The sequence below is a fragment of the Oncorhynchus mykiss genome, chromosome 8, assembly GCF_013265735.2.
Source record: "Oncorhynchus mykiss isolate Arlee chromosome 8, USDA_OmykA_1.1, whole genome shotgun sequence".
Taxonomy (NCBI): domain Eukaryota; kingdom Metazoa; phylum Chordata; class Actinopteri; order Salmoniformes; family Salmonidae; genus Oncorhynchus; species Oncorhynchus mykiss.
Genome location: NC_048572.1, coordinates 11,881,601 through 11,896,118, shown reverse-complemented (window position 1 = coordinate 11,896,118; position 14,518 = coordinate 11,881,601). Strand labels below are relative to the sequence as shown.

At 44.5% G+C, this 14,518-nt stretch overlaps 1 long non-coding RNA gene across 1 annotated transcript; it reads left to right on the top strand.

The window, feature by feature from the left end:
- Positions 1-10,269: 10,269 nt before the first annotated feature.
- Positions 10,270-13,059, top strand: LOC110529372. The gene is made up of 2 exons (XR_002474370.2): positions 10,270-10,416; positions 11,948-13,059. It is a non-coding gene; the product is annotated as an uncharacterized LOC110529372 (long non-coding RNA).
- Positions 13,060-14,518: the final 1,459 nt, after the last annotated feature.

Sequence of the window (14,518 nt, the reverse complement as noted above, 5' to 3'; positions counted from 1 at the left end):
CAGAGAAACATGTCCTGCTGTGCTACCTATATCCCCCCACTAGAATCTCCATACTTTAATGATGACAGCTTATCCATCCTGGAGGGGGAAATTAATCATTTCCAGGCCAAGTACATGTACTAGTCTGTGGCGATAAATTCCAGAACTGGACAAGAACCTGACACCCTCAGCACACAGGGGGACAACACCTACCTGGTGGTGACAGCCTTCCCTCCCCCAATTACGACAACATAACCAACAAAAACAGGTCACAAATTCTGCAGCTCTGTCGCACGCTGGGTATGTACATAGTCAATTGTAGACGTCGAGGGGACGCTTACGGTAGGTACACCTATAGCTCATCTCTTGGCAGTAGTACTGTAGACTACTTTATCACTGACCTCAACCCAGAGTCTCTCAGAGCATTCATAGTCATCCCACTGACATCCCTATCAGATCACAGCAAAATCAGTCGACTTAAACAGAGCAATACTCAATCATGAGGCATCAAAGCCAAAGGAACTGAATAAAATTAAGAAATGCTATAGATGGAATGAAAGTAGTGTGGAAACCTACCAAAAAATAATTAGGCAACAACAAATGCAATCCCTTTTAATTTAACTAGGCAAGTCAGCTAAGAACAAATTCTTATTTACACTGAAAGCCTACCCCAGCGACACTGGGCCAATTGTGCGCCGCCCTATGGGACTCCCAATCACAGCCAGATGTGATGCAGCCTGGATTCAAACCAGGGACTGCAGTGACACATATTGCACTGAGATGCAGTGCCTTAAACCACTGCGCCACTCGAGAGCCCACTTGGGACAAGTATGGATAAATCACTTCTTCAATCTTTTAGACAACTTCCTGGACAAATCAAATCAAATTTATTTATATAGCCCTTCGTACATCAGCTGATATCTCAAAGTGCTGTACAGAAACCCAGCCTAAAACCCCAAACAGCAAGCAATACGGGTGTAGAAGCACGGTGGCTAGGAAAAACTCCCTAGAAAGGCCAAAACCTAGGAAGAAACCTAGAGAGGAACCAGGCTATGTGGGGTGGCCAGTCCTCTTCTGGCTGTGCCGGGTGGAGATTATAACAGAACATGGCCAAGATGTTAAAATGTTCATAAATGACCAGCATGGTCAAATAATAATAATCACAGGCAGAACAGTTGAAACTGGAGCAGCAGCATGGCCAGGTGGACTGGGGACAGCAAGGAGTCATCATGTCAGGTAGTCCTGAGGCATGGTCCTAGGGCTCAGGTCCTCCGAGAGAGAGAAAGAAAGAAAGAAAGAGAGAATTAGAGAGAGCATACTTAAATTCACACAGGACACCGGATAGGACAGTAGAAGTACTCCAGATATAACAAACTGACGCTAGCCCCCCGACACATAAACTACTGCAGCATAAATACTGGAGGCTGAGACAGGAGAGGTCAGGAGACACTGTGGACCATCCGATGACACCCCCGGACAGGGCCAAACAGGAAGGATATAACCCCACCCACTAGAGGGATATCTTCAACCACCAACTTACCATCCGGAGACAAGGCCGAGTATAGCCCACAAAGATCTCCGCCACGGCACAACCCAAGGGGGGACGCCAACCCAGACAGGAAGATCACATCAGTGACTCAACCCACTCAAGTGACGCACCCCTCCTAGGGACAGTATGAAAGATCCCTAGTAAGCCAGTGACTCAGCCCCTGTAATAGGGTTAGAGGCAGAGAATCCCAGTGGAAAGAGGGGAACCGGCCAGGCAGAGACAGCAAGGGCGGTTCGTTGCTCCAGTGCCTTTCCGTTCACCTTCACACTCCTGGCTCAGACTACACTCAATCATATGACCCACTGAAGAGATGAGTCTTCAGTAAAGACTTAAAGGTTGAGACCAAGTTTGCGTCTCTCACATGGGTAGGCAGACCATTCCATAAAAATGGAGCTCCATAGGAGAAAGCCCTGCCTCCAGCTGTTTGCTTAGAAATTCTAGGGACAATTAGGAGGCCTGCGTCTTGTGACCGTAGCGTACGTGTAGGTATGTACGGCAGGACCAAATCAGAGAGATAGGTAGGAGCAAGCCCATGTAATGCTTTGTAGGTTAGCAGTAAAACCTTGAAATCAGCCCTTGCCTTGACAGGAAGCCAGTGTAGGAGAGGCTAGCACTGGAGTAATATGATAATTTTTTTTGGTTCTAGTCAGGATTCTAGCAGCCGTATTTAGCACTAACTGAAGTTTATTTAGTGCTTTATCCAGGTAGCCGGAAAGTAGAGCATTGAGGTAGTCTAACCTAGAAGTGACAAAAGCATGGATGAATTTTTCTGCATCATTTTTGGACAGAAAGTTTCTGATTTTTGCAATGTTACGAAGATGGGAAAAAGCTGTCCTTGAAACAGTCTTGATATGTTCTTCAAAAGAGAGATCAGGGTCCAGAGTAACGCCGAGGTCCTTCACCGTTTTATTTGAGACGACTGTACAACCATTAAGATTGATTGTCAGATTCAACAGAAGATCTCTTTGTTTCTTGGGACCTAGAACAAGCATCTCTGTTTTGTCTGAGTTTAAAAGTAGAAAGTTTGCAGCCATCCACTTCCTTATGTCTGAAACACATGCTTCTAGCGAGGGCAATTTTGGGGCTTCACCATGTTTCATTGAAATGTACAGCTGTGTGTCATCCGCATAGCAGTGAAAGTTAACATTATGTTTTCGAATGACATCCCCAAGAGGTAAAATATATAGTGAAAACAATAGTGGTCCTAAAACGGAACCTTGAGGAACACCGAAATTTACAGTTGATTTGTCAGAGGACAAACCATTCACAGAGACAAACTGATATCTTTCCGACAGATAAGCTCTAAACCAGGCCAGAACTTGTCCGTGTAGACCAATTTGGGTTTTCAATCTCTCTAAAATAATGTGGTGATCGATGGTATCAAAAGCAGCACTAAGGTCTAGGAGCACGAGGACAGATGCAGAGCCTCGGTCTGATGCCATTAAAAAACCTTTCACTGTAATAGCGAAGGTGTAAATTTGGCAGTCGAAAACCTAATCAGTACATTTGACCTCTGAGCTTCCCTATCAAATCTAACAATTTCACAATGACAAAATGGTTTGATGAAGAATGCTAAAACCTAAGAAAGAAATTGAGAAACCTATCCAACCAAAAACATAGACACCCAGAAAACCTGAGCCTATGCTTTCACTATGGTGAATCACAAAAATAATACATTAGGAACAACAAGTCAGAAATCAGCTCAATGTAGTTGAAGAATCCATAGACTCTAATCCCTTCTGGGAAAATTGGAAAACACTAAACAATCAACAACACGGAGAGTTATCTATCCAAAATGGAGAAGTATAGATAAACCACTTCTCCAATCTTTTTTGGCCCTATATCAAAGAACAAACAGCAAAAACATATACATGATCAAATGCAAATCTTTGTAATGGTATTCGTCATCTGAAGAAGAGGAATCATCGGACCAAAGCGCAGCGTGGTAAGTGTTCATGCTTTCTTTATTAAAACTGAACACTATAACAAAATAACAAAGGGAATAACTGAAACAGTCCTGAAAGGTGCAAAACATTAAACAGAAATTAACTACCCACAGAAACCCTGTGGGAAAAAGCTACCTAAGTATGGTTCCCAATCAGAGACAACGATAGACAGCTGTCCCTGATTGAGAACCATACCCGGCCTAAACAAAGAAATGCAAAAACATAGAAAAAGGAACATAGAATGCCCACCCAAATCACACCCTGGCCTAACCAAAATAGAGACATAAAAAGCTCTAAGGTCAGGGCGTGACAATCTTAGAAACGATTTAAGACTACCAGAACACACTTGATTCTTGTATTACATGAACTACAGGACAAAATACAAACCCTCCAACCCAAAAAGGTCTGTGGTGTTGATAGTATCCTAAATGCAATTATAAAATATACAGACCACAAATTCCAATTGGCTATACTTAAACTCTTTAACATCATCCTTAGCTCTTGCATCTTCCCCAATATTTGGAACCATGGACTGGTCACCTCAATCGACAAAAGTGGAGACAAATTTGACCCCAATAACTACCGTGGGATATGCATCAACAGCAACCTTGGGAAAATCCTCTGCATTATCATTTACAGCAGACTTGTACATTTCCTCAGTGAAAGCAATGTACTGAGCAAATGTAAAATTGTATTTTTACCAAATTACTGTAAGAAAGATCACGTATTCACCCTGCACACCCTAATTGACAAACAGACTAAACAAAACAAAGGTAAATTCTTCTCATGCTTTGTTGATTTAAAAAAGGCTTTTGACTCAATTTGGCATGAGGGTCTGCTATACAACTTGATGGAAAGTGTTGGGGGGAAACATACAAAATTCTAAAATCCATGTACACAAACAACAAGTGTGCGGTTAAAATTGGCAAAAAACACACACATTTCTTTCCACAGGGCTGTGGGGTGAGACAGGGATGCAGCTTAAGCCCCACCCTCTTCAACATATATATCAACGAATTGGTGAGGGCACTACAACTGTCTGCAGTATTTGGCCTCACCCTAAAAGAATCTGAAGTAAAATGTCTACTGTTTGCTGATGATCTGGTGCTTCTGTCCCCAACCAAGGAGGGCCTACAGCAGCACATAGATATTCTGCACAGATTCTGTCAGACCTGGGCCCTGGCAGTAAATCTCAATAAGATGAAAGTAATGGTGCTCCAAAAAATGTCCAGTTGCCAGGACCACAAATACAAATTCCATCCAGCACACAAAAAACTATACATACCTCAGCCTAAACATCAGCACCACAGGTAACATCCACAAAGCTGTGAACGATCTGAGAGACAAGGTAAGAAGGGCCTTGTATGACATCAATTAATTAAACTTACCAATTAGGATCTGGCAAAAAATACTTGAATCAGTCATGTAACCCATTGCCCTTTACGGTTGTGAGGTATTGGGTCCGCTCACCAACCAAGAAGTCAGAAACTGGGACAAACACCAAATTGAGACTGCATGCAGAATTCTTAAAACATATCCTCTGTGTTAAAGTGAAACACCTATCGGGTACGAAGGTAAGACCCAGATGCAGACAACGTACAATTAAAAATTGTTTAATAATCAAACAGGGGCAGGCAATAGATAGGTCAAGGCAGGCAGGGGTAAGTAAACCGGAGGTGGGGTACCGGACGGCAGGCAGGCTCAGGGTCAGGGTAGGTGGAGGTCAATAATCCAGAGGTGGGACAAAGGTACAGGTCAGCACGCAGGCTCAGGGGCAGGCAGAGTGGTCAGGCAGGCAGGCTCAGAGTCGGGACTGGCAGGGGTCAAAACCAGGAGGGCGAGAAAAGGAGACTGGGAAAAGCAGGAGCTGAAACACAAAAACTCTGGTTGACTTCACGAACAAGACGAATTGGCAACAGACCAATCGAGAACACAGGTATAAATACACAGGGGATTATGGGGAAGATGGGTGACACCTGGAGGGGGGTGGAGACAATCACAAAGACAGGTGAAACAGATCAGGGTGTGACAGTACCCCCCTCTTGGGGCTCCATCTGGCGTCCTACCTGGGTGCATACCTGGTTGACCGGTATACCGGCGGTGGAAGTCGGCGATGAGGGCTGGGTCCAGGATGTCTCTAGCGGGGACCCAGCACCTCTCCTCTGGGCCATAACCCTCCCAGTCAACCAGGTGCTTGAAACCCCTGCCCTGTGGTTGAACACTCAGGAGACATCTCACCGTGTACGCTGGATGGCCATCGATGACACAGGGAGAAGGGGCGGGCCTGGAAACAGAAGTCAAATGGCTGTGAGACACAGGCTTAATCCTAGACACATGGAAAGTAGGGTGAATACAGAGGGTACGGGGTAACGAAAGTGGAACAGCAGTGGGGCTAATGACTCTAGAGATGGGGAACGGGCTGATGAAACAGGGGGAAAGTTTACAGGACTCAACCTGGAGAGGCAGGTCCCAGGTGGAGAGCCATACCCTTTGCCTGAACTGATAGTGTGGAGCAGGAGACTAGGCAGCGAAGAGTCGTCTCTAAGTCCTGGTTGGCTCGCTCCGACTGGCCATTGGACTGGGGGTGGAATCCTGAAGACAGGCTGACCGACGACCCCATGAGCGTGCAAAACGCCTTCCAGAACCGGGATGAGAACTGCGGACTCTGGTTGGAGACCATGTCCACCGGGAGTCCGTAGATCCGGAAGATGTGCTGCACCATAAGCTGGCTGTCTCCTTGGCCGAGGGTAGTTTGGGGAGAGGAATGAAGTGGACGGCTTTGGAAAACCAGTCGACCACAGTCAGGATGGCAGTGTTGCCCTCAGGCAGGGGGAGACCCATGATGAAATCCAGGGATATTTGGGATCAGGGACGGACAGGCAGTGGTTGGAGAAGACCAGCTGGAGCTTGCCGAGGAATCTTGTTTTGTGTGCAGACCGTGCAGGCAGCGACAAACGCGGCAACAACTGGAACCATAGTAGGTCACCAAAAGCGTTGCCGCACGAAGGCCAGGGTCCGACTAAATCCCGGGTGACAGGCAAGCCTGGAGGAATGGACCCACTCCAGGACCACGGAGTGAACAGCATCAGGCACAAACATCCAGTTATCTGGCCCCCCCCAGGGTTCGGCTGGGACTGCTGCGCCTCCTGGACCTGTTTACCTATACCGAAGCTGCGTGCCGTCGCCAGGCACAAGGTGGGAAGGATGGTCTCCAGCTTCGGGATGGTAATCGTGGGGTTATAGCGGCGAGACAGGGCATCTGGCTTGAAGCTCTTGGACCCTGGCCAGTAGGAGAGGAAAAGTTGAACCGGGTAAAAAAAAGCAGGGCCCATCTCGCTTGCCTGGAATTGAGGCACTTGGCAGTGCGGAGATATTCCATGTTTTTGTGGTCGGTACACACAATGAACGGATGTTCCGTCCCTTCTAACCAGTGCCTCCATTCCTCCAACACCATCTTCGCCGCTAGAAGCTCCAGATTCCTCACATCGTAGTTCCTCTCCCTGCATTGAGGTGGTGGGAGAAGAAGATATGGGGATGCAGTTTAAGGTCCAGGGCAGAACATTGGGACAGAACAGCCCCCAACATCCAAAGCATCGGCCTCCACCACGAACTGACGGGAAGGGTCAGGATGAGCCAGGATAGGAGCAGTGTTGAAGCGGTGCTTAAGGTCTCAGAATGCCCGGTCAGTGGCAGAGGACCACAGGAATGGAACCTTGGTAGAGGTGAGTGCAGACAGGGGGGAGGCCAGGGTGCTGTAACCCCAGATAAAGTGGCGATAAAGTTAGCGAACCCCAGGAAGCGTTGCAGCTGCACCCTGGATGTAGGCTGATGCCAACCCACCACCGCCCAGAAAGAGAATGGTGGAGAAATGGAACTTTCACTTTTCCGCCTTAACAAACAGCTGGTTCTCCAGAATGCGCTGGAGAACCTGTTGGACGTGGAGTATGTGTTCTTCGGGGGAGCGGGAGAAGACGAGGACGTCATCAATGTAGACGAAGACGAACCGGTTCAGCATGTTGTGGAGAACATCATTCACCTGAGCCTGGAACACGGCAGGGGCGTTGGTGAGGCCAAAGGGCATGACCAGATATTTGTGGTGGCCGCTGGTCATGTTGAAGGCGGCCTTCCACTCGTCCTCTTCTTGTATCCGCACCAGGTGGTAGGCATTTCGTTTATCCAGCTTGGAAAAAACAGTGGCCCCCTGGAGAGGCTCGAAGGCCGAGGAAATGAGTGGTAGCAGATAACGGTTCTTTACAGCAATGTCATTGTAATGTCCTCGGTAGTCAATGCATGGGCACAGGGTCTTGTCTCTTTTCTACACAAAGAAGAAACCTGCACCAGCGGTAGAGGAAGAGGGACAGATAAATCCTTTAGCTAGGGAATCCCCAACGTAGGTTTCCATGGCCTTGGTCTCTGGTCCCGACAGAGAGTACAGACGTCACCGGGGCGGCGTGGTGCTAGGGAGAAGGTAAATCCCGCAGTCATAGGGGCAGTGCGGTAGAAGGGAAGTGGATATGCTGAACACCTCCTGAAGGTCCTCGTACTCCGTGGTAATGGCAGAGAGGTCCGGAAAAACTTCAGTGCCACCAGGAAGATGTCCCGGGGCAGGTTGCGCCGACTTCAGACAATGGGCTGACTTCAGCCCATGATAGCACCCGTAGTTGATGATAGCACCAGTTGATGGGATGGGAATGGGAGAAGGTCATATGGTCTGATGAGACAAAAATAGAGCTTTTTGGTCTAAACTCCGCTCGCCGTGTTTGGAGGAAGAAAAAGCATGAGTACAACCCCAAGAACACCATCCCAACAGTGAAGCATGGAGGTGGAAACATCATTCTTTGGGGATGCTTTTCTGCAAAGGGGACAGAACGACTGCACCGTATTGAGGGGAGGATGGATGGGGCCATGTATCGCGAGATCTTGGCCAACAACCTCCTTCCCTCAGTAAGAGCATTGAAGATGGGTCGTGGATGGGTCTTCCAGCATGACAACGACCCGAAACACACAGCCAGGGCAACTAAGGAGTGGCTAAATAAGAAGCATCTCAAGGTCCTGGAGTGGCCTAGCCAGTCTCCAGACCTGAACCCAATAGAAAATCTTTGGAGGGAGCTGAAAGTCCATATTGCCCAGCGACAGCCCCAAAACCTGAAGGATCTGGAGAAGGTCTGTATGGAGGAGTGTGCCAAAATCCCTGCTGCAGTGTGTGCAAAGCTGTTCAAGAACTACAGGAAACATATGATCTCTGTAATTGCAAACAAAGGTTTCCGTACCAAATATTAAGTTATGCTTTTCTGATGTATCAAATACTTATGTCATGCAATAAAATGCAAATTAATTACTTAAAAATTATATAATGTGATTTTCTGGATTTTTGGTTTAGATTCCCTCTCACAGACCTCTACATGCTTTGTAAGTAGGAAAACCTGCAAAATCGGCAGTATATCAAATACTTGTTCTCCCCACTGTATATATTATAGTATATGTTATGTTATATGTTGTTATATGTTATATATTATAACATATGTTATGTTATATGTTGTTATATGTTATATATTATGTTATATGTGATGTTATATGTTTTGTTATATGTTATAGTATATGTTAACTTATATGTTATATCATGTTATATGTTATGCCTCTCAGCCCCCGCCCCCCTCGTGTAAACAGGAACCCGATCCCGGTGCACTCGCTAGCTGGGGTTTGGCTCCACTCATAGACCCGCTGGTGATACACGATCAGCCTGAGCTTTGGGAAACGGGTTTATCTGATGCCTTACTAAAGGCCCCACTTTCTCCCCGTCTCAATAACAGAGGCACATCTGGTGCCTCTGCAGGGAGCGCAGGCAGCGAAGGAGCGCTGTCTCTTTGGGATCCTCTGGAGGGGATCAGATCATCTCACTATTCTCTCAGAAATCCACTTACCCGAAAGCGAGGAGACTAGGGACGGTATTTATAGGCCAAAATGTACAATCCCACATCTGGATCCAATCATAAAAATTGCATTTTGGTATACCCCTGGCAGTTTTGAAAATGATTAAAAACGTTGGTGCAGTACAAACAGAAGGTTTCGCCAATTCGTTTGTAAAGGGCTGGTGCAAGATATATTTTATTTTGCGATACTTTGACTTGCCACCAGAGGGCGACAGTAGCCTGTTTTCGGTTGAGGCAGTGGTGGCTCACCTGTTGGATGCTTTTGCATATGGAATTAGGCCACCTCAGGCGATGATACCCATTTTGTATTTGGCCCATTAGATTTCTATACAGATAGGTCTTGGACAGAAAATCTAGAGATTCCTGTATTGGTCATAGGAACCTATCCTTAGCCCATAGCCTACAATGGTAAATATATATATAATAAGAAACTTTCCAAAGACCAAAGACGCAAGTAAAATGACGACGAAGAGGTTCATTGCGAACTGTTGGCAGAAGATACCGGCCAAGCAACTCGTTGCAAATGACTTATTTGGACGTTGAAACCTAATAATTCCTGGATGAAGTTGCCCCTGTAGCAGACCTTTTCATTCAATGGGAGCCGTCCCAAAGCCATATTTTGTTTTATTCCACAAAAAGCTTCCGAATGTAGCTCTGAATGTAGCTTTCCACTGATGACACACCCTTATAAGATATACAAAATGCATATGGATTTTAACGACCAATATGTTCAACATAAAATAAATATGTTTAGCGCAAGATTTTACATTAATTGGTTATTTTGTTTCCTGGTTGTTTACTGTAGGTATGTGACAATTCTCACGTCACACGTCAGTCATGATGCTGGTATAAAGAAGGTCGGTCCAACTATTTCAGTGATCACATTTTCAGAGGGACTGTGGCTGCTGGTTGCGTCTGTGCTTGAAGTTCTAGCCAAATCATCATAAGGATGTCAAAAATGATGGTTGTTCATCTCGGAGTGATTGTGTTCGCTATATGTTTATCGACACAGGTATGCCAAAGACATTTATTATTAATATTAAGTATTTTTCCTATAAAAAAATCATGTTTTTTGTAAAGTAATTCGCATTTTATTTGCGTGAGGTGTTTTTGTTGTAGGGTATTTCTTCGATAGTCTATAATTAATTGTTCGTGATATGGTTTTAACGTTATAGGGCTATGGCAGAGAGGATTTAAAGTAGCCCACTGAGCACAGACGTCAATTCGTCCAGTTTTTATTTACATTTGGTTGATTTGTCAACTAACCTGAATTCAACAAAACATTTCACCATGTCATCATGTCATTGGATTTAGGTTAAAAGTTGGGTAAAAAAAAAAAAAGCCAAATAATCTTATGTTGATTACTTTTTAAAAATCCAATCCGTTTTCTATGTTGATTCATGTCATCACATTGCTTTTCTTTTATTACGTGGAAACGTTGATTCAAACCGTGTTTGCCCAGTGGGTAGTAATCAGGTAAAATCATGCAATTATATGATCTGATCCAAGTCATAAGCCTCACATTGGTGCCAATCACTTACTTTAACGTGTGCGCACATTTTGGGACCGTTCCTCAACATCTATCTATCCATCTTGTCTTGTTGGCAATTATCCTAATAGTTGTGATGCACGTTTCTTTAATTTATTAAAAACATCTCGGTAAATGAATGATTTAAAGCCACGTACACCCGAGTCTACCAAAGGGATAAAGTTCCTTTCATTGCTGCGCGACAAACGATACCTGTAACGAATAGCGAAGACCGTCCGTTTGCGCGTGCCTGTTTGGACTAGCATTCTATGTGGTGTTACATGTACAGGCCAACGTGATAACTGGGTGTGACCCGAACAGAGACAAGAACAGGTTACATCTTTGGGGGGCTACCAGTTGGAAGAACATTCAGTGGAAATTTGCTTGGTTCAGTTAGGTTACTGATTTGGTCTAATCTATAATTTTTCTTTGGATATGGCATGACAAATTGGACTACCCTACATGGTGTTCAGTAAATTGGTGGCCATTTTAATTGTAAAACATCCCTCCATTCTAAATCTCAATCCATTGATTGTTTTTCAGATTGGGCCTAGAATACCCATATGCCACGATAGCTGGTTTTTAACCCCCTGAAGTATTTGTTTGCTAGTTCTTCACAGCCTTCCTTTTCTACCCTAAAATGTAAAGTCCTCTAGATATGACATCGTATTGATGGGTGGCAGGGTAGCCTAGTGGTTAGAGTGTTGGACTTGTAGGTTGCAAGTTCAAATCCCCTAGCTGACAAGGTACAAATCTGTCGTTCTGCCCCTGAACAGGCAGTTAACCCACTGTTCCTAGGCCGTCATTGAAAATAAGAATTTGTTCTTAACTGACTTGCCTAGTTAAATAAAGGTAAAAAAAATAATTTAAAAAAGTCACTCTGGATAAGAGCTCTGCTAAATGACTAAAATGTGAATGTGTGCTTTGGCTAGAATGTGTTTGTTCAAAAATGAAGAACTCAGTGGAATTAAATTTGAGATGTTGCTAAACCAAGCCTCTTCCTGTTTGCCTGCAGGTGGTCTCCCCGAACACCACATCGGGCAACACGCCCGGTGTAGGTTCCAGCGTCAACTCCACCATGGTCACGGACACATACAGCAGCTCGGTCAACTCCACCTCCCCTACCGGAGTGGGCATGTCACTGCAGTCCAGCCACTTCTCCCTCCTGCTCCCCATCGTCATGGCGACCTGGCTCCTGCACTGCTTTTGTTGAACCCATAACCCTTGATCCACCCTCCTGTTACCACCTCAACCACCACCACTCCCCTCAACCGCACTGAACCAAGACCCCAATCCTAACATCCAGCAGCCAAAATGGACTCCACATCACCCACACCCACTCGTTCGCCCCCACAGAAAAAAGAAAATCCTAGTGCTGACTTTTTTTTCTGGGGGGGGGGGATGTTAGTTGGAGAGGAAGCCGCCACCATCAACCCCTCGCACCCCTCCCCTATTTCGAAACCCCATACGGAACCTCAACATGGCTTCTTGCTCTGCCAACCCTCAAGACCTGCATTTCCATAGTAACACAACCAACATCCTGGTTATCAGTCTGGGGTATTCTGGGGTATGTAGGCCTACAGGGAAGTGGTTGTCATGTCAGGTCTCTTGAAAAAAATATGGACCACTTGTGTGTACAGAAGTTCTTATTGTAGTTTTAATTTCACCTGGGAAATAATTCTAAATTTGTTTTGTATGTGCCCTGCCCAAAGTGAAGGTTGCACATAGATTATTAAAGAGAAACTCAAGCCTCTTTTAATTAAACTATTTTAAATGGTCACGATTTGGCACTTTTTGAGTTTTTTGTTATTGGAAATGTACCAGAAGATGTGTTGTATGTAGAGATAATAAGATTGATACTGGGCTTGTGTCGGTATACCTTGTGATTTATAAAGAGTTTCTGGTCTTTTACAAGGAGGGTATAACTGGCATCTCTCCCTTTCGATGCCTGGTTGGTCCTAACAAAATGACTGTACTGTAACCATGTGGGAAGGGTTGATGTTACATTTATATTCCCCCTTATAGTTTATATTTTGTATAAATGGCAATGTTACAATGTTAGTTTTTGTTAAATCTTCTGAAATAATGGGAAGGAATGACAATGTACAATAAATTATACTTAAAAATGTTTATTTTGTATGTTTTCTCCTTACTGATTTAAAGGTGTTTCATTGGTTGATACTATACTGTCACTGGATGCATTTTTTGTTTTGTTTTAATTGAACTTTTACTTAACCTTTATTTAACCAGGCAAGTCAGTTAAGAAAAATTCTTATTTACAATGACGGCCTACCGGGAAACAGTGGGTTCTCTTGTTCAGGGGCAGAGCGACAGATTTGTACCTTGTCAGTTCGGGAATTCGAACCAGCAACCTTTCAGTTACTGGCCTAACGCTGTAACTAGACTACCTGCCGCCCCAATGAGTTTGTAGGTTTAAGATTCACTATTTAGGTTTCTCTTTTGGTGGCTTAACTACTTTCACTACCTTTGAAATGACAAACTACCAAATCTTGTTTTAAGAATCTAGCTTGGTTGTTTATTGATCCAGCCTTCTGAAACCGTCCTTCTTGGTCAATGTCACCTGTACTTTGATCTCTCATCTCCTGGAAATCCACATCGATCTCGGTCCATAACATAATCCTAATGTAGTTTGCTATAGGAGTGCAGCAGACAGATTAATTGGTATTGAGCTGCCATAGAGTCTAGACGTACAGCAGCTGCTGAGCTTGCTGCATGGGCCCGAGCTGAACTCAGCATTTCATGATGCCCCCTAGATCTCCTCTGGCTTTAGTCCAGTCACACACACACACACACACACACACACAACAAAGCTGTGACCTTCATGTTCTACAGATGTGAGGTTTAAACTCAGGTCCTAAACTTTTTCTCCTTTGAAAAAAAAAATGCCGCATTTCTCAGTTTTTAACGCTAAGCACTGATGTTTTTTATCCACTTGCCAAGAGTTGGAGAGGAGGATCCCCTAAAGGTGAATGATTTCATATATATTTAGGTAACTAGACCTGTCTCTCTGCTCTGTCTAACCAACACTGTCTAGTCTTTGATTTCATGCTAGAAAGGATGCCACTTCATGGTTAGATGTCAGACGAACATCTAACGTCCATTTGTATGAGTTGTCAACAAATATGAATTCTACTTGAAATGAACCAACCCTTAAAACCCTATTACTGATTTTTGCTTGAAATCTAGGTTAAAATTACAGCCAATAAATGCTGCAAATTCAATCAACCATTTATGTTGTTGCAACGTGATTCAAATGTTGATGAAGTTTCATTACCCGACACACCAAGACAAGAAAAACTCAAAACGTTTTTTATTTATTTCAATTATATTTTGGTTTGATCTTCTTGTCCAGCCTCATCACCCTGGTCTTGTCCAGCCTCATCACCCTGGTCTTTTCCATTGATTTGCTGTGTTAATTTCAAAAACTTTGCCAAACAAATATTTTTTATCTCACTTGGGTTTTTCAGAGGCGTCATGCAAAATGAAGGGATCAACAGCCTCAGATGAACACGGAGTTTGTTTGTCATACAGACAGCCCTTGTCGGAGTCCCACCACACTAAAGAG